The following is a 21,495-nucleotide window of genomic DNA, read 5'->3' on the forward strand; positions in this document are numbered from 1 at the left end:
CTGTGTAGCTTACATCATCTTCACCAGTGTAAGACTAATCACAGGCCCTCACCACACACTTGTGCCTAATCTTCTCTTTCACCCTCCGTCACCGCCCCTCTTTGCCTCTGGGAGCCCGCATACAAATGTTCAGTGCCACCTGTTGGTTAGTGCTTGCTTTTTCTTCTCCTTGTAAGTGAGATTCTATGGTATTTGAATTTCTCCCTGGGGCTTGTTACACTTCCCCTAAAACCCTCACAGCCATTCTGGTGGTCACAAATGGCTGGATTGCATCATTTGTTCCGGCTGAGTGGTATGCCATTGTGTGGCTATAGCCCATCTTCCTTCTCCAATCATCCCTTGCTGGACACCAGGGTGCTTTCCAAGTCTTGGATATCAGGAGTAAGACTGTGGTGAACACAGCCATGCACATGTCTTTATGCGGTAGTCTTTCTGACTTTTTTGGATAAGCAAGCGGCAGATTAATAGCTGGGTCATACGGGACATGGATACTTAAATTTCTGAGGCAGTTCCACACCTTTGGCATCGTGGCTGCACCGGGTTACACTCCCACCAGCAGTGCAGGAGGCTTCCCTTCTCTCCACCTCCTCTCTGACACTTGTTATTTCCTGTCTGCTTCCTTCTAGCCATGCTGACCACAGTGAGCTCCCATGGCCTTGCAGTTTGGATTTGCATTTTCCTGAGACTTCATGATGGTGAACAAGTTTTCATGCACCTACTGGCCCTCTTTCTGTCTTCTTCGGAGAAATCTCTGCTTCCATCTTTTGAGCAGGTTTTCATTGGCTTGTTTTTTTTCTTGTGGAGACGTGCGAGTTGATTGTATCTTTGGGCTTTTCACCCCTTGTCCGATGTGTGGTTTGCAAACATCCTCTCCCAATTGTTGTGGTGTCTTAGTATTCAGTTGATGGTTTCCTTGAGTGGGCAGAAGTGTGTGCATTTGATGTGGTCCCGTTTGTTTCTTGTTTCCTTTGTTGCCCTTGCCCAGTCAGACATGCTTCTTCCAAATAGGCGGCTCAGACAGATGGCAAAGAGCACTCTGCCTAGGTCTTCTCCTACAAGGTTCACGGTTTCAAGTCTGCCATTCAAGGCTTTAATCCACTTCAGGTGGTGTGTGTGCCAGGTGTAACATCATGGTGTACTCTCGTTGTGTTCCATGTGGCTGTGCAGGCTTCCCAGCACCGTTTATTGTAGAGACTCTCCTTTCTCCGCTGTCTCCACTTGGCTCCCTGGTCCAAAATGGGCTGTCCATGTAAGTTTGAGTTGGGCTCTGGGCTCTCAATTGTTTTGCATGGGTCTTCATGCCTGTTTTGGGGCCCAGACTGTGCCGTTTCGGTACCTAGCGCTTCGTCCTCTATGTTGAAATCAGAAATTGTGACACGTGCTGCTTTGTTCGTTTTCCTGAGGATTCCTTTGCCTAGTCAGGGTCTCGTGTTGCTGGCTAGAAACTTCAGGATTCTCTCTTCTTCTCTGTGGCAAATACTGCTGCAACTTTGACTGGGATTGCATGGAATCCAGAGATTCCTTACTGCGGTATGAACCTTTCAAGTGTGTTAATCCTTCCATTCCTAGATCCCTCGATATCTTTTTTTTTCCTGTGTCTTCTTGAGTTTCTTTCCCCAAAGGTTTGCTAGTTTTTGAATTAACATAGAATTCACCTGTTTTGCTAAGGTTATTCACAGAGATCCTATTCTTCGTAATGGCAAGCTCCTGTTTTTTTGTTTTTTTTTTCCTTAGCTTCAGTTTTTCTATTCTTTGCAACTTTTAATTGGTTTTGTTTTGGCACAAGTGCATTGCTGTGCTCACATCTGCTGGCAATGCTCCTGTATTTGCTGTGGAAGTCTGGCCCTGTCCAACGTCCCTTCCCATCTGCCTCTACTCTACCTCGGACGCCTGCACCAGAACAACTGAAGCAGTGGTGAGGAGGCCCAAACCGAGGATTCCACCCAGCCCATACTGGGCCACAGACCCAGAAGGTGCGGACCTCACCACTGCACCACCGGCCGGCCACTTACATGTTCAGTGGCAACGTGCAGTTGAGTGCAATGGGAGTTAAATATACTAGTGAGCCCAACTCTAGCACTGTGTAGATGAGGCTAGGTTGTTTTTCGGGTCCATTGTGATGTCAGAGGATTTGTCATAATTGTGTCTCTGAGGTCCAGCATGCTTCCTGGATACAGGTTTCAGAGCCTGCTTGGAGCAGTCTCATAACTCACCCTTCCCAGTTAGCCCATGCTTGACCTTCGCTGCCGTTTTTTGGCTTGTGAATTTCTCTGACTTTCAAACGTTCCAGCAGAGTCTGTCTAAAGACGGACATCATCTTTCATTGTGGATAATTCAGGTGTGATTTCTGTTCACCTTCCATTTTCTGGGTCCTCTTTTTCTTTTCCATAGTATACTCGTCATGGTCTTTCTCAGCTATCTCCCTTAGACATGCTTATCAGTCCGTTCTCCTTCATTCCAAGGGATTAGTTTGTATTTCGTTAATCGCTGTATGTTCTCTAGGGTGAGGTGTGAGTGCTTTCGTGACTCTTGGTTGTTGTCCTTGAATTTGCACCGGTCACTCGTAGGACTCTTGGCTATCCTAGCCTAGGTCAAACTAAGCACTGAGAACACGTGGTCATGTGGGTTGGTTTGACATCCTGAGATCAGAAACTCCAAATTCGAGGTGGTCCTGGCAACCCCCTTCACGGACACAATGTTTCCAAGACAACTTAGACAAATCGGATGAATTCCACTCTCCAGGAAAGATATTTTTCTGTCTCTTTTCCGGATTTGGGAAGTTTCGAACTTGACCCCTGATCCTTGAACGTTCCCCTAGATTCCGTCCAGATACGGGCTTACTTAATTTTTATAGGGTGTGCCATTTGTTTGCCCTACATCCTCTACCCTGGCCTGTTTATTTTTCTTGAAACACAACTGTAAAGTTCTAATTTTCGTGCAACTTCCTTACATATGGTGTCAAAACACATAATCAATAATCCTTCTACGGCAAGAGGTAGGGGGAGAGAATTTCGATGGAGGCAAACAGAGCACACTAGCCTGGGAGGGCAGCCTTCACGAAGGAACGAAGCCCTGTGGAAGAGGGTGCTTTTCAGCACCCTTGTAGAGCACTTCCAAACAAAGAGACATACCCCAAGCGTGACAGGGCTCCATTCCTTCAAGGCTTCCAAGACATCTCTTGGGACACATTACCATGTGCCCAGTGGGCCCACGTGACACCAGAGCTTCGGAAAAAGAGACTGACCTTCAAAGAATGCTATGGGCCTTGGAAAGGAGGCATCGATTCTTCTCTTCAATGTCCTCAAGACATCTTTCTTGACTTTGCATTATGCTTAAGGCACAAGGGCACTGTAGGTGTGATGAACGCCAAGTCCGGCCACTTGTTTCCAATGAAGTTGCAAGCTTGAATCAGCATGACCTCCCCATAGACTTGAATAGATGACAATGTTCTCCTCTCCGTGCCTGTCCCTCTATTCTCACTTGTGGCCTAGGGTTCCTTTCTTATCCCTTGCATCAGACTCTGTTTTATCTCTTCTAGTTTCTGTGCCTGCTTTCTGTTTGCCAAACCTGTTTCTGGGTATCTGTCCCTTTAATAGCCTAGCCTAGGCCAATCCTCAGACTGTAACCATGCGGCCACCCTGGGGGACATGTTCACCGTGATGTCATAAGCGACCTCAAAATTCGAAGTTGTCCTGACAACCTCCGTGCACACAGAGTTTCACAGCCATCTCAGACCAGTCTGACTCCTCACCCTGTCTAGGTAGGATAGTTTTCCTTTTTCTGCAATTGTTGTCAGTTTCTATCTTTCTCCTTGAACTTCGAAAGGGCTCCTACATTCTCTCTAGACACTGGTTTCACTCCTGTAAGATTATCCTGGGTTTTATCTCTTATATCTTGGGTAGATGGCAAAATGGGTGGACCTTACCCAGAAAAAGTCCTGGACTCCCTCACAAGTTGAAGTTGCCCAGGGAATGTTCTGATGCACGATGATGGTGTCATCTCGTGGCACTCTGCCAATTCCACCTTGGCAGGTCACAAGTTTTCCTTCCTTCTGCCTTTGGGAAGTGTACCAGATACTTCCATAGATTGTAATATTCTTATGGTTCCTTTTCTTGTGCGTATTGATAACGTATCCTCACAATTGCTGCTTATTTATGATCTCTGCCCGCACCATACCATGAAATCTATATTTCCTAACACTACTAATGTGATATGCACTCGTAATGTGAAACAGTGAGGCCCGGGCCGCCCAAGCGGAATGTGGGCACTTACCTGCTCCACCACAGGGCCGGCCCTGAATTGTACTTTTGGACCAACCTTTTGCCTGAACTTGGGAAGACGTGGGCCTGTTTGGATTATTCGTGAAGGTGATTAGTAATAACATCATGGACGGTAACATTTTCCGTTCGTTCATGGGTTTAGGACTGATCATGTTCTCTTCGTAGTATTCCTCTTCACCTATTTGGAATGGTCTGCCTTTCTGTAGCATCTGTAAGCATTTGGAGGTGATTTTCCATCCTTGGAAGTTCACCTTCTGTAAACTCTTTCCGCCCCCAAAGCTTTATGACATCATTCTGGACCCCTTTTCGGATTTTTGATTTGAGGTGAATTTATAGCCATGACCCTGCATTAGAACGTACTATAACTTCCAGATTCACATCCTCATTGCTTTAGACTTCTGTGTAGCTTACATCATCTTCACCAGTGTAAGACTAATCACAGGCCCTCACCACACACTTGTGCCTAATCTTCTCTTTCACCCTCCGTCACCGCCCCTCTTTGCCTCTGGGAGCCCGCATACAAATGTTCAGTGCCACCTGTTGGTTAGTGCTTGCTTTTTCTTCTCCTTGTAAGTGAGATTTTATGGTATTTGAATTTCTCCCTGGGGCTTGTTACACTTCCCCTAAAACCCTCACAGCCATTCTGGTGGTCACAAATGGCTGGCTTGCATCATTTGTTCCGGCTGAGTGGTATGCCATTTTGTGGCTATAGCCCATCTTCCTTCTCCAATCATCCCTTGCTGGACACCAGGGTGCTTTCCAAGTCTTGGATATCAGGAGTAAGACTGTGGTGAACACAGCCATGCACATGTCTTTATGCGGTAGTCTTTCTGACTTTTTTGGATAAACAAGCGGCAGATTAATAGCTGGGTCATACGGGACATGGATACTTAAATTTCTGAGGCAGTTCCACACCTTTGGCATCGTGGCTGCACCGGGTTACACTCCCACCAGCAGTGCAGGAGGCTTCCCTTCTCTCCACCTCCTCTCTGACACTTGTTATTTCCTGTCTGCTTCCTTCTAGCCATGCTGACCACAGTGAGCTGCCATGGCCTTGCAGTTTGGATTTGCATTTTCCTGAGACTTCATGATGGTGAACAAGTTTTCATGCACCTACTGGCCCTCTTTCTGTCTTCTTCGGAGAAATCTCTGCTTCCATCTTTTGACCAGGTTTTCATTGGCTTGTTTTTTTTCTTGTGGAGACGTGCGAGTTGATTGTATCTTTGGGCTTTTCACCCCTTGTCCGATGTGTGGTTTGCAAACATCCTCTCCCAATTGTTGTGGTGTCTTAGTATTCAGTTGATGGTTTCCTTGAGTGGGCAGAAGTGTGTGCATTTGATGTGGTCCCGTTTGTTTCTTGTTTCCTTTGTTGCCCTTGCCCAGTCAGACATGCTTCTTCCAAATAGGCGGCTCAGACAGATGGCAAAGAGCACTCTGCCTAGGTCTTCTCCTACAAGGTTCACGGTTTCAAGTCTGCCATTCAAGGCTTTAATCCACTTCAGGTGGTGTGTGTGCCAGGTGTAACATCATGGTGTACTCTCGTTGTGTTCCATGTGGCTGTGCAGGCTTCCCAGCACCGTTTATTGTAGAGACTCTCCTTTCTCCGCTGTCTCCACTTGGCTCCCTGGTCCAAAATGGGCTGTCCATGTAAGTTTGAGTTGGGCTCTGGGCTCTCAATTGTTTTGCATGGGTCTTCATGCCTGTTTTGGGGCCCAGACTGTGCCGTTTCGGTACCTAGCGCTTCGTCCTCTATGTTGAAATCAGAAATTGTGACACGTGCTGCTTTGTTCGTTTTCCTGAGGATTCCTTTGCCTAGTCAGGGTCTCGTGTTGCTGGCTAGAAACTTCAGGATTCTCTCTTCTTCTCTGTGGCAAATACTGCTGCAACTTTGACTGGGATTGCATGGAATCCAGAGATTCCTTACTGCGGTATGAACCTTTCAAGTGTGTTAATCCTTCCATTCCTAGATCCCTCGATATCTTTTTTTTTCCTGTGTCTTCTTGAGTTTCTTTCCCCAAAGGTTTGCTAGTTTTTGAATTAACATAGAATTCACCTGTTTTGCTAAGGTTATTCACAGAGATCCTATTCTTCGTAATGGCAAGCTCCTGTTTTTTTGTTTTTTTTTTCCTTAGCTTCAGTTTTTCTATTCTTTGCAACTTTTAATTGGTTTTGTTTTGGCACAAGTGCATTGCTGTGCTCACATCTGCTGGCAATGCTCCTGTATTTGCTGTGGAAGTCTGGCCCTGTCCAACGTCCCTTCCCATCTGCCTCTACTCTACCTCGGACGCCTGCACCAGAACAACTGAAGCAGTGGTGAGGAGGCCCAAACCGAGGATTCCACCCAGCCCATACTGGGCCACAGACCCAGAAGGTGCGGACCTCACCACTGCACCACCGGCCGGCCACTTACATGTTCAGTGGCAACGTGCAGTTGAGTGCAATGGGAGTTAAATATACTAGTGAGCCCAACTCTAGCACTGTGTAGATGAGGCTAGGTTGTTTTTCGGGTCCATTGTGATGTCAGAGGATTTGTCATAATTGTGTCTCTGAGGTCCAGCATGCTTCCTGGATACAGGTTTCAGAGCCTGCTTGGAGCAGTCTCATAACTCACCCTTCCCAGTTAGCCCATGCTTGACCTTCGCTGCCGTTTTTTGGCTTGTGAATTTCTCTGACTTTCAAACGTTCCAGCAGAGTCTGTCTAAAGACGGACATCATCTTTCATTGTGGATAATTCAGGTGTGATTTCTGTTCACCTTCCATTTTCTGGGTCCTCTTTTTCTTTTCCATAGTATACTCGTCATGGTCTTTCTCAGCTATCTCCCTTAGACATGCTTATCAGTCCGTTCTCCTTCATTCCAAGGGATTAGTTTGTATTTCGTTAATCGCTGTATGTTCTCTAGGGTGAGGTGTGAGTGCTTTCGTGACTCTTGGTTGTTGTCCTTGAATTTGCACCGGTCACTCGTAGGACTCTTGGCTATCCTAGCCTAGGTCAAACTAAGCACTGAGAACACGTGGTCATGTGGGTTGGTTTGACATCCTGAGATCAGAAACTCCAAATTCGAGGTGGTCCTGGCAACCCCCTTCACGGACACAATGTTTCCAAGACAACTTAGACAAATCGGATGAATTCCACTCTCCAGGAAAGATATTTTTCTGTCTCTTTTCCGGATTTGGGAAGTTTCGAACTTGACCCCTGATCCTTGAACGTTCCCCTAGATTCCGTCCAGATACGGGCTTACTTAATTTTTATAGGGTGTGCCATTTGTTTGCCCTACATCCTCTACCCTGGCCTGTTTATTTTTCTTGAAACACAACTGTAAAGTTCTAATTTTCGTGCAACTTCCTTACATATGGTGTCAAAACACATAATCAATAATCCTTCTACGGCAAGAGGTAGGGGGAGAGAATTTCGATGGAGGCAAACAGAGCACACTAGCCTGGGAGGGCAGCCTTCACGAAGGAACGAAGCCCTGTGGAAGAGGGTGCTTTTCAGCACCCTTGTAGAGCACTTCCAAACAAAGAGACATACCCCAAGCGTGACAGGGCTCCATTCCTTCAAGGCTTCCAAGACATCTCTTGGGACACATTACCATGTGCCCAGTGGGCCCACGTGACACCAGAGCTTCGGAAAAAGAGACTGACCTTCAAAGAATGCTATGGGCCTTGGAAAGGAGGCATCGATTCTTCTCTTCAATGTCCTCAAGACATCTTTCTTGACTTTGCATTATGCTTAAGGCACAAGGGCACTGTAGGTGTGATGAACGCCAAGTCCGGCCACTTGTTTCCAATGAAGTTGCAAGCTTGAATCAGCATGACCTCCCCATAGACTTGAATAGATGACAATGTTCTCCTCTCCGTGCCTGTCCCTCTATTCTCACTTGTGGCCTAGGGTTCCTTTCTTATCCCTTGCATCAGACTCTGTTTTATCTCTTCTAGTTTCTGTGCCTGCTTTCTGTTTGCCAAACCTGTTTCTGGGTATCTGTCCCTTTAATAGCCTAGCCTAGGCCAATCCTCAGACTGTAACCATGCGGCCACCCTGGGGGACATGTTCACCGTGATGTCATAAGCGACCTCAAAATTCGAAGTTGTCCTGACAACCTCCGTGCACACAGAGTTTCACAGCCATCTCAGACCAGTCTGACTCCTCACCCTGTCTAGGTAGGATAGTTTTCCTTTTTCTGCAATTGTTGTCAGTTTCTATCTTTCTCCTTGAACTTCGAAAGGGCTCCTACATTCTCTCTAGACACTGGTTTCACTCCTGTAAGATTATCCTGGGTTTTATCTCTTATATCTTGGGTAGATGGCAAAATGGGTGGACCTTACCCAGAAAAAGTCCTGGACTCCCTCACAAGTTGAAGTTGCCCAGGGAATGTTCTGATGCACGATGATGGTGTCATCTCGTGGCACTCTGCCAATTCCACCTTGGCAGGTCACAAGTTTTCCTTCCTTCTGCCTTTGGGAAGTGTACCAGATACTTCCATAGATTGTAATATTCTTATGGTTCCTTTTCTTGTGCGTATTGATAACGTATCCTCACAATTGCTGCTTATTTATGATCTCTGCCCGCACCATACCATGAAATCTATATTTCCTAACACTACTAATGTGATATGCACTCGTAATGTGAAACAGTGAGGCCCGGGCCGCCCAAGCGGAATGTGGGCACTTACCTGCTCCACCACAGGGCCGGCCCTGAATTGTACTTTTGGACCAACCTTTTGCCTGAACTTGGGAAGACGTGGGCCTGTTTGGATTATTCGTGAAGGTGATTAGTAATAACATCATGGACGGTAACATTTTCCGTTCGTTCATGGGTTTAGGACTGATCATGTTCTCTTCGTAGTATTCCTCTTCACCTATTTGGAATGGTCTGCCTTTCTGTAGCATCTGTAAGCATTTGGAGGTGATTTTCCATCCTTGGAAGTTCACCTTCTGTAAACTCTTTCCGCCCCCAAAGCTTTATGACATCATTCTGGACCCCTTTTCGGATTTTTGATTTGAGGTGAATTTATAGCCATGACCCTGCATTAGAACGTACTATAACTTCCAGATTCACATCCTCATTGCTTTAGACTTCTGTGTAGCTTACATCATCTTCACCAGTGTAAGACTAATCACAGGCCCTCACCACACACTTGTGCCTAATCTTCTCTTTCACCCTCCGTCACCGCCCCTCTTTGCCTCTGGGAGCCCGCATACAAATGTTCAGTGCCACCTGTTGGTTAGTGCTTGCTTTTTCTTCTCCTTGTAAGTGAGATTCTATGGTATTTGAATTTCTCCCTGGGGCTTGTTACACTTCCCCTAAAACCCTCACAGCCATTCTGGTGGTCACAAATGGCTGGCTTGCATCATTTGTTCCGGCTGAGTGGTATGCCATTTTGTGGCTATAGCCCATCTTCCTTCTCCAATCATCCCTTGCTGGACACCAGGGTGCTTTCCAAGTCTTGGATATCAGGAGTAAGACTGTGGTGAACACAGCCATGCACATGTCTTTATGCGGTAGTCTTTCTGACTTTTTTGGATAAACAAGCGGCAGATTAATAGCTGGGTCATACGGGACATGGATACTTAAATTTCTGAGGCAGTTCCACACCTTTGGCATCGTGGCTGCACCGGGTTACACTCCCACCAGCAGTGCAGGAGGCTTCCCTTCTCTCCACCTCCTCTCTGACACTTGTTATTTCCTGTCTGCTTCCTTCTAGCCATGCTGACCACAGTGAGCTGCCATGGCCTTGCAGTTTGGATTTGCATTTTCCTGAGACTTCATGATGGTGAACAAGTTTTCATGCACCTACTGGCCCTCTTTCTGTCTTCTTCGGAGAAATCTCTGCTTCCATCTTTTGACCAGGTTTTCATTGGCTTGTTTTTTTTCTTGTGGAGACGTGCGAGTTGATTGTATCTTTGGGCTTTTCACCCCTTGTCCGATGTGTGGTTTGCAAACATCCTCTCCCAATTGTTGTGGTGTCTTAGTATTCAGTTGATGGTTTCCTTGAGTGGGCAGAAGTGTGTGCATTTGATGTGGTCCCGTTTGTTTCTTGTTTCCTTTGTTGCCCTTGCCCAGTCAGACATGCTTCTTCCAAATAGGCGGCTCAGACAGATGGCAAAGAGCACTCTGCCTAGGTCTTCTCCTACAAGGTTCACGGTTTCAAGTCTGCCATTCAAGGCTTTAATCCACTTCAGGTGGTGTGTGTGCCAGGTGTAACATCATGGTGTACTCTCGTTGTGTTCCATGTGGCTGTGCAGGCTTCCCAGCACCGTTTATTGTAGAGACTCTCCTTTCTCCGCTGTCTCCACTTGGCTCCCTGGTCCAAAATGGGCTGTCCATGTAAGTTTGAGTTGGGCTCTGGGCTCTCAATTGTTTTGCATGGGTCTTCATGCCTGTTTTGGGGCCCAGACTGTGCCGTTTCGGTACCTAGCGCTTCGTCCTCTATGTTGAAATCAGAAATTGTGACACGTGCTGCTTTGTTCGTTTTCCTGAGGATTCCTTTGCCTAGTCAGGGTCTCGTGTTGCTGGCTAGAAACTTCAGGATTCTCTCTTCTTCTCTGTGGCAAATACTGCTGCAACTTTGACTGGGATTGCATGGAATCCAGAGATTCCTTACTGCGGTATGAACCTTTCAAGTGTGTTAATCCTTCCATTCCTAGATCCCTCGATATCTTTTTTTTTCCTGTGTCTTCTTGAGTTTCTTTCCCCAAAGGTTTGCTAGTTTTTGAATTAACATAGAATTCACCTGTTTTGCTAAGGTTATTCACAGAGATCCTATTCTTCGTAATGGCAAGCTCCTGTTTTTTTGTTTTTTTTTTCCTTAGCTTCAGTTTTTCTATTCTTTGCAACTTTTAATTGGTTTTGTTTTGGCACAAGTGCATTGCTGTGCTCACATCTGCTGGCAATGCTCCTGTATTTGCTGTGGAAGTCTGGCCCTGTCCAACGTCCCTTCCCATCTGCCTCTACTCTACCTCGGACGCCTGCACCAGAACAACTGAAGCAGTGGTGAGGAGGCCCAAACCGAGGATTCCACCCAGCCCATACTGGGCCACAGACCCAGAAGGTGCGGACCTCACCACTGCACCACCGGCCGGCCACTTACATGTTCAGTGGCAACGTGCAGTTGAGTGCAATGGGAGTTAAATATACTAGTGAGCCCAACTCTAGCACTGTGTAGATGAGGCTAGGTTGTTTTTCGGGTCCATTGTGATGTCAGAGGATTTGTCATAATTGTGTCTCTGAGGTCCAGCATGCTTCCTGGATACAGGTTTCAGAGCCTGCTTGGAGCAGTCTCATAACTCACCCTTCCCAGTTAGCCCATGCTTGACCTTCGCTGCCGTTTTTTGGCTTGTGAATTTCTCTGACTTTCAAACGTTCCAGCAGAGTCTGTCTAAAGACGGACATCATCTTTCATTGTGGATAATTCAGGTGTGATTTCTGTTCACCTTCCATTTTCTGGGTCCTCTTTTTCTTTTCCATAGTATACTCGTCATGGTCTTTCTCAGCTATCTCCCTTAGACATGCTTATCAGTCCGTTCTCCTTCATTCCAAGGGATTAGTTTGTATTTCGTTAATCGCTGTATGTTCTCTAGGGTGAGGTGTGAGTGCTTTCGTGACTCTTGGTTGTTGTCCTTGAATTTGCACCGGTCACTCGTAGGACTCTTGGCTATCCTAGCCTAGGTCAAACTAAGCACTGAGAACACGTGGTCATGTGGGTTGGTTTGACATCCTGAGATCAGAAACTCCAAATTCGAGGTGGTCCTGGCAACCCCCTTCACGGACACAATGTTTCCAAGACAACTTAGACAAATCGGATGAATTCCACTCTCCAGGAAAGATATTTTTCTGTCTCTTTTCCGGATTTGGGAAGTTTCGAACTTGACCCCTGATCCTTGAACGTTCCCCTAGATTCCGTCCAGATACGGGCTTACTTAATTTTTATAGGGTGTGCCATTTGTTTGCCCTACATCCTCTACCCTGGCCTGTTTATTTTTCTTGAAACACAACTGTAAAGTTCTAATTTTCGTGCAACTTCCTTACATATGGTGTCAAAACACATAATCAATAATCCTTCTACGGCAAGAGGTAGGGGGAGAGAATTTCGATGGAGGCAAACAGAGCACACTAGCCTGGGAGGGCAGCCTTCACGAAGGAACGAAGCCCTGTGGAAGAGGGTGCTTTTCAGCACCCTTGTAGAGCACTTCCAAACAAAGAGACATACCCCAAGCGTGACAGGGCTCCATTCCTTCAAGGCTTCCAAGACATCTCTTGGGACACATTACCATGTGCCCAGTGGGCCCACGTGACACCAGAGCTTCGGAAAAAGAGACTGACCTTCAAAGAATGCTATGGGCCTTGGAAAGGAGGCATCGATTCTTCTCTTCAATGTCCTCAAGACATCTTTCTTGACTTTGCATTATGCTTAAGGCACAAGGGCACTGTAGGTGTGATGAACGCCAAGTCCGGCCACTTGTTTCCAATGAAGTTGCAAGCTTGAATCAGCATGACCTCCCCATAGACTTGAATAGATGACAATGTTCTCCTCTCCGTGCCTGTCCCTCTATTCTCACTTGTGGCCTAGGGTTCCTTTCTTATCCCTTGCATCAGACTCTGTTTTATCTCTTCTAGTTTCTGTGCCTGCTTTCTGTTTGCCAAACCTGTTTCTGGGTATCTGTCCCTTTAATAGCCTAGCCTAGGCCAATCCTCAGACTGTAACCATGCGGCCACCCTGGGGGACATGTTCACCGTGATGTCATAAGCGACCTCAAAATTCGAAGTTGTCCTGACAACCTCCGTGCACACAGAGTTTCACAGCCATCTCAGACCAGTCTGACTCCTCACCCTGTCTAGGTAGGATAGTTTTCCTTGTTCTGCAATTGTTGTCAGTTTCTATCTTTCTCCTTGAACTTCGAAAGGGCTCCTACATTCTCTCTAGACACTGGTTTCACTCCTGTAAGATTATCCTGGGTTTTATCTCTTATATCTTGGGTAGATGGCAAAATGGGTGGACCTTACCCAGAAAAAGTCCTGGACTCCCTCACAAGTTGAAGTTGCCCAGGGAATGTTCTGATGCACGATGATGGTGTCATCTCGTGGCACTCTGCCAATTCCACCTTGGCAGGTCACAAGTTTTCCTTCCTTCTGCCTTTGGGAAGTGTACCAGATACTTCCATAGATTGTAATATTCTTATGGTTCCTTTTCTTGTGCGTATTGATAACGTATCCTCACAATTGCTGCTTATTTATGATCTCTGCCCGCACCATACCATGAAATCTATATTTCCTAACACTACTAATGTGATATGCACTCGTAATGTGAAACAGTGAGGCCCGGGCCGCCCAAGCGGAATGTGGGCACTTACCTGCTCCACCACAGGGCCGGCCCTGAATTGTACTTTTGGACCAACCTTTTGCCTGAACTTGGGAAGACGTGGGCCTGTTTGGATTATTCGTGAAGGTGATTAGTAATAACATCATGGACGGTAACATTTTCCGTTCGTTCATGGGTTTAGGACTGATCATGTTCTCTTCGTAGTATTCCTCTTCACCTATTTGGAATGGTCTGCCTTTCTGTAGCATCTGTAAGCATTTGGAGGTGATTTTCCATCCTTGGAAGTTCACCTTCTGTAAACTCTTTCCGCCCCCAAAGCTTTATGACATCATTCTGGACCCCTTTTCGGATTTTTGATTTGAGGTGAATTTATAGCCATGACCCTGCATTAGAACGTACTATAACTTCCAGATTCACATCCTCATTGCTTTAGACTTCTGTGTAGCTTACATCATCTTCACCAGTGTAAGACTAATCACAGGCCCTCACCACACACTTGTGCCTAATCTTCTCTTTCACCCTCCGTCACCGCCCCTCTTTGCCTCTGGGAGCCCGCATACAAATGTTCAGTGCCACCTGTTGGTTAGTGCTTGCTTTTTCTTCTCCTTGTAAGTGAGATTCTATGGTATTTGAATTTCTCCCTGGGGCTTGTTACACTTCCCCTAAAACCCTCACAGCCATTCTGGTGGTCACAAATGGCTGGATTGCATCATTTGTTCCGGCTGAGTGGTATACCATTGTGTGGCTATAGCCCATCTTCCTTCTCCAATCATCCCTTGCTGGACACCAGGGTGCTTTCCAAGTCTTGGATATCAGGAGTAAGACTGTGGTGAACACAGCCATGCACATGTCTTTATGCGGTAGTCTTTCTGACTTTTTTGGATAAACAAGCGGCAGATTAATAGCTGGGTCATACGGGACATGGATACTTAAATTTCTGAGGCAGTTCCACACCTTTGGCATCGTGGCTGCACCGGGTTACACTCCCACCAGCAGTGCAGGAGGCTTCCCTTCTCTCCACCTCCTCTCTGACACTTGTTATTTCCTGTCTGCTTCCTTCTAGCCATGCTGACCACAGTGAGCTGCCATGGCCTTGCAGTTTGGATTTGCATTTTCCTGAGACTTCATGATGGTGAACAAGTTTTCATGCACCTACTGGCCCTCTTTCTGTCTTCTTCGGAGAAATCTCTGCTTCCATCTTTTGACCAGGTTTTCATTGGCTTGTTTTTTTTCTTGTGGAGACGTGCGAGTTGATTGTATCTTTGGGCTTTTCACCCCTTGTCCGATGTGTGGTTTGCAAACATCCTCTCCCAATTGTTGTGGTGTCTTAGTATTCAGTTGATGGTTTCCTTGACTGGCAGAAGTGTGTGCATTTGATGTGGTCCCGTTTGTTTCTTGTTTCCTTTGTTGCCCTTGCCCAGTCAGACATGCTTCTTCCAAATAGGCGGCTCAGACAGATGGCAAAGAGCACTCTGCCTAGGTCTTCTCCTACAAGGTTCACGGTTTCAAGTCTGCCATTCAAGGCTTTAATCCACTTCAGGTGGTGTGTGTGCCAGGTGTAACATCATGGTGTACTCTCGTTGTGTTCCATGTGGCTGTGCAGGCTTCCCAGCACCGTTTATTGTAGAGACTCTCCTTTCTCCGCTGTCTCCACTTGGCTCCCTGGTCCAAAATGGGCTGTCCATGTAAGTTTGAGTTGGGCTCTGGGCTCTCAATTGTTTTGCATGGGTCTTCATGCCTGTTTTGGGGCCCAGACTGTGCCGTTTCGGTACCTAGCGCTTCGTCCTCTATGTTGAAATCAGAAATTGTGACACGTGCTGCTTTGTTCGTTTTCCTGAGGATTCCTTTGCCTAGTCAGGGTCTCGTGTTGCTGGCTAGAAACTTCAGGATTCTCTCTTCTTCTCTGTGGCAAATACTGCTGCAACTTTGACTGGGATTGCATGGAATCCAGAGATTCCTTACTGCGGTATGAACCTTTCAAGTGTGTTAATCCTTCCATTCCTAGATCCCTCGATATCTTTTTTTTTCTTGTGTCTTCTTGAGTTTCTTTCCCCAAAGGTTTGCTAGTTTTTGAATTAACATAGAATTCACCTGTTTTGCTAAGGTTATTCACAGAGATCCTATTCTTCGTAATGGCAAGCTCCTGTTTTTTTGGTTTTTTTTTCCTTAGCTTCAGTTTTTCTATTCTTTGCAACTTTTAATTGGTTTTGTTTTGGCACAAGTGCATTGCTGTGCTCACATCTGCTGGCAATGCTCCTGTATTTGCTGTGGAAGTCTGGCCCTGTCCAACGTCCCTTCCCATCTGCCTCTACTCTACCTCGGACGCCTGCACCAGAACAACTGAAGCAGTGGTGAGGAGGCCCAAACCGAGGATTCCACCCAGCCCATACTGGGCCACAGACCCAGAAGGTGCGGACCTCACCACTGCACCACCGGCCGGCCACTTACATGTTCAGTGGCAACGTGCAGTTGAGTGCAATGGGAGTTAAATATACTAGTGAGCCCAACTCTAGCACTGTGTAGATGAGGCTAGGTTGTTTTTCGGGTCCATTGTGATGTCAGAGGATTTGTCATAATTGTGTCTCTGAGGTCCAGCATGCTTCCTGGATACAGGTTTCAGAGCCTGCTTGGAGCAGTCTCATAACTCACCCTTCCCAGTTAGCCCATGCTTGACCTTCGCTGCCGTTTTTTGGCTTGTGAATTTCTCTGACTTTCAAACGTTCCAGCAGAGTCTGTCTAAAGACGGACATCATCTTTCATTGTGGATAATTCAGGTGTGATTTCTGTTCACCTTCCATTTTCTGGGTCCTCTTTTTCTTTTCCATAGTATACTCGTCATGGTCTTTCTCAGCTATCTCCCTTAGACATGCTTATCAGTCCGTTCTCCTTCATTCCAAGGGATTAGTTTGTATTTCTTTAATCGCTGTATGTTCTCTAGGGTGAGGTGTGAGTGCTTTCGTGACTCTTGGTTGTTGTCCTTGAATTTGCACCGGTCACTTGTAGGACTCTTGGCTATCCTAGCCTAGGTCAAACTAAGCACTGAGAACACGTGGTCATGTGGGTTGGTTTGACATCCTGAGATCAGAAACTCCAAATTCGAGGTGGTCCTGGCAACCCCCTTCACGGACACAATGTTTCCAAGACAACTTAGACAAATCGGATGAATTCCACTCTCCAGGAAAGATATTTTTCTGTCTCTTTTCCGGATTTGGGAAGTTTCGAACTTGACCCCTGATCCTTGAACGTTCCCCTAGATTCCGTCCAGATACGGGCTTACTTAATTTTTATAGGGTGTGCCATTTGTTTGCCCTACATCCTCTACCCTGGCCTGTTTATTTTTCTTGAAACACAACTGTAAAGTTCTAATTTTCGTGCAACTTCCTTACATATGGTGTCAAAACACATAATCAATAATCCTTCTACGGCAAGAGGTAGGGGGAGAGAATTTCGATGGAGGCAAACAGAGCACACTAGCCTGGGAGGGCAGCCTTCACGAAGGAACGAAGCCCTGTGGAAGAGGGTGCTTTTCAGCACCCTTGTAGAGCACTTCCAAACAAAGAGACATACCCCAAGCGTGACAGGGCTCCATTCCTTCAAGGCTTCCAAGACATCTCTTGGGACACATTACCATGTGCCCAGTGGGCCCACGTGACACCAGAGCTTCGGAAAAAGAGACTGACCTTCAAAGAATGCTATGGGCCTTGGAAAGGAGGCATCGATTCTTCTCTTCAATGTCCTCAAGACATCTTTCTTGACTTTGCATTATGCTTAAGGCACAAGGGCACTGTAGGTGTGATGAACGCCAAGTCCGGCCACTTGTTTCCAATGAAGTTGCAAGCTTGAATCAGCATGACCTCCCCATAGACTTGAATAGATGACAATGTTCTCCTCTCCGTGCCTGTCCCTCTATTCTCACTTGTGGCCTAGGGTTCCTTTCTTATCCCTTGCATCAGACTCTGTTTTATCTCTTCTAGTTTCTGTGCCTGCTTTCTGTTTGCCAAACCTGTTTCTGGGTATCTGTCCCTTTAATAGCCTAGCCTAGGCCAATCCTCAGACTGTAACCATGCGGCCACCCTGGGGGACATGTTCACCGTGATGTCATAAGCGACCTCAAAATTCGAAGTTGTCCTGACAACCTCCGTGCACACAGAGTTTCACAGCCATCTCAGACCAGTCTGACTCCTCACCCTGTCTAGGTAGGATAGTTTTCCTTTTTCTGCAATTGTTGTCAGTTTCTATCTTTCTCCTTGAACTTTGAAAGGGCTCCTACATTCTCTCTAGACACTGGTTTCACTCCTGTAAGATTATCCTGGGTTTTATCTCTTATATCTTGGGTAGATGGCAAAATGGGTGGACCTTACCCAGAAAAAGTCCTGGACTCCCTCACAAGTTGAAGTTGCCCAGGGAATGTTCTGATGCACGATGATGGTGTCATCTCGTGGCACTCTGCCAATTCCACCTTGGCAGGTCACAAGTTTTCCTTCCTTCTGCCTTTGGGAAGTGTCCCAGATACTTCCATAGATTGTAATATTCTTATGGTTCCTTTTCTTGTGCGTATTGATAACGTATCCTCACAATTGCTGCTTATTTATGATCTCTGCCCGCACCATACCATGAAATCTATATTTCCTAACACTACTAATGTGATATGCACTCGTAATGTGAAACAGTGAGGCCCGGGCCGCCCAAGCGGAATGTGGGCACTTACCTGCTCCACCACAGGGCCGGCCCTGAATTGTACTTTTGGACCAACCTTTTGCCTGAACTTGGGAAGACGTGGGCCTGTTTGGATTATTCGTGAAGGTGATTAGTAATAACATCATGGACGGTAACATTTTCCGTTCGTTCATGGGTTTAGGACTGATCATGTTCTCTTCGTAGTATTCCTCTTCACCTATTTGGAATGGTCTGCCTTTCTGTAGCATCTGTAAGCATTTGGAGGTGATTTTCCATCCTTGGAAGTTCACCTTCTGTAAACTCTTTCCGCCCCCAAAGCTTTATGACATCATTCTGGACCCCTTTTCGGATTTTTGATTTGAGGTGAATTTATAGCCATGACCCTGCATTAGAACGTACTATAACTTCCAGATTCACATCCTCATTGCTTTAGACTTCTGTGTAGCTTACATCATCTTCACCAGTGTAAGACTAATCACAGGCCCTCACCACACACTTGTGCCTAATCTTCTCTTTCACCCTCCGTCACCGCCCCTCTTTGCCTCTGGGAGCCCGCATACAAATGTTCAGTGCCACCTGTTGGTTAGTGCTTGCTTTTTCTTCTCCTTGTAAGTGAGATTCTATGGTATTTGAATTTCTCCCTGGGGCTTGTTACACTTCCCCTAAAACCCTCACAGCCATTCTGGTGGTCACAAATGGCTGGATTGCATCATTTGTTCCGGCTGAGTGGTATACCATTGTGTGGCTATAGCCCATCTTCCTTCTCCAATCATCCCTTGCTGGACACCAGGGTGCTTTCCAAGTCTTGGATATCAGGAGTAAGACTGTGGTGAACACAGCCATGCACATGTCTTTATGCGGTAGTCTTTCTGACTTTTTTGGATAAACAAGCGGCAGATTAATAGCTGGGTCATACGGGACATGGATACTTAAATTTCTGAGGCAGTTCCACACCTTTGGCATCGTGGCTGCACCGGGTTACACTCCCACCAGCAGTGCAGGAGGCTTCCCTTCTCTCCACCTCCTCTCTGACACTTGTTATTTCCTGTCTGCTTCCTTCTAGCCATGCTGACCACAGTGAGCTGCCATGGCCTTGCAGTTTGGATTTGCATTTTCCTGAGACTTCATGATGGTGAACAAGTTTTCATGCACCTACTGGCCCTCTTTCTGTCTTCTTCGGAGAAATCTCTGCTTCCATCTTTTGACCAGGTTTTCATTGGCTTGTTTTTTTTCTTGTGGAGACGTGCGAGTTGATTGTATCTTTGGGCTTTTCACCCCTTGTCCGATGTGTGGTTTGCAAACATCCTCTCCCAATTGTTGTGGTGTCTTAGTATTCAGTTGATGGTTTCCTTGAGTGGGCAGAAGTGTGTGCATTTGATGTGGTCCCGTTTGTTTCTTGTTTCCTTTGTTGCCCTTGCCCAGTCAGACATGCTTCTTCCAAATAGGCGGCTCAGACAGATGGCAAAGAGCACTCTGCCTAGGTCTTCTCCTACAAGGTTCACGGGTTCAAGTCTGCCATTCAAGGCTTTAATCCACTTCAGGTGGTGTGTGTGCCAGGTGTAACATCATGGTGTACTCTCGTTGTGTTCCATGTGGCTGTGCAGGCTTCCCAGCACCGTTTATTGTAGAGACTCTCCTTTCTCCGCTGTCTCCACTTGGCTCCCTGGTCCAAAATGGGCTGTCCATGTAAGTTTGAGTTGGGCTCTGGGCTCTCAATTGTTTTGCATGGGTCTTCATGCCTGTTTTGGGGCCCAGACTGTTCCGTTTCGGTACCTAGCGCTTCATCCTCTATGTTGAAATCAGAAATTGTGACACGTGCTGCTTTGTTCGTTTTCCTGAGGATTCCTTTGCCTAGTCAGGGTCTCGTGTTGCTGGCTAGAAACTTTAGGATTCTCTCTTCTTCTCTGTGGCAAATACTGCTGCAACTTTGACTGGGATTGCATGGAATCCAGAGATTCCTTACTGCGGTATGAACCTTTCAAGTGTGTTAATCCTTCCATTCCTAGATCCCTCGATATCTTTTTTTTTCCTGTGTCTTCTTGAGTTTCTTTCCCCAAAGGTTTGCTAGTTTTTGAATTAACATAGAATTCACCTGTTTTGCTAAGGTTATTCACAGAGATCCTATTCTTCGTAATGGCAAGCTCCTGTTTTTTTGTTTTTTTTTCCTTAGCTTCAGTTTTTCTATTCTTTGCAACTTTTAATTGGTTTTGTTTTGGCACAAGTGCATTGCTGTGCTCACATCTGCTGGCAATGCTCCTGTATTTGCTGTGGAAGTCTGGCCCTGTCCAACGTCCCTTCCCATCTGCCTCTACTCTACCTCGGACGCCTGCACCAGAACAACTGAAGCAGTGGTGAGGAGGCCCAAACTGAGGATTCCACCCAGCCCATACTGGGCCACAGACCCAGAAGGTGCGGACCTCACCACTGCACCACCGGCCGGCCACTTACATGTTCAGTGGCAACGTGCAGTTGAGTGCAATGGGAGTTAAATATACTAGTGAGCCCAACTCTAGCACTGTGTAGATGAGGCTAGGTTGTTTTTCGGGTCCATTGTGATGTCAGAGGATTTGTCATAATTGTGTCTCTGAGGTCCAGCATGCTTCCTGGATACAGGTTTCAGAGCCTGCTTGGAGCAGTCTCATAACTCACCCTTCCCAGTTAGCCCATGCTTGACCTTCGCTGCCGTTTTTTGGCTTGTGAATTTCTCTGACTTTCAAACGTTCCAGCAGAGTCTGTCTAAAGACGGACATCATCTTTCATTGTGGATAATTCAGGTGTGATTTCTGTTCACCTTCCATTTTCTGGGTCCTCTTTTTCTTTTCCATAGTATACTCGTCATGGTCTTTCTCAGCTATCTCCCTTAGACATGCTTATCAGTCCGTTCTCCTTCATTCCAAGGGATTAGTTTGTATTTCGTTAATCGCTGTATGTTCTCTAGGGTGAGGTGTGAGTGCTTTCGTGACTCTTGGTTGTTGTCCTTGAATTTGCACCGGTCACTCGTAGGACTCTTGGCTATCCTAGCCTAGGTCAAACTAAGCACTGAGAACACGTGGTCATGTGGGTTGGTTTGACATCCTGAGATCAGAAACTCCAAATTCGAGGTGGTCCTGGCAACCCCCTTCACGGACACAATGTTTCCAAGACAACTTAGACAAATCGGATGAATTCCACTCTCCAGGAAAGATATTTTTCTGTCTCTTTTCCGGATTTGGGAAGTTTCG

The sequence above is a fragment of the Equus asinus genome, chromosome 23 (genome assembly GCF_041296235.1).
Source record: "Equus asinus isolate D_3611 breed Donkey chromosome 23, EquAss-T2T_v2, whole genome shotgun sequence".
Classification (NCBI taxonomy): domain Eukaryota; kingdom Metazoa; phylum Chordata; class Mammalia; order Perissodactyla; family Equidae; genus Equus; species Equus asinus.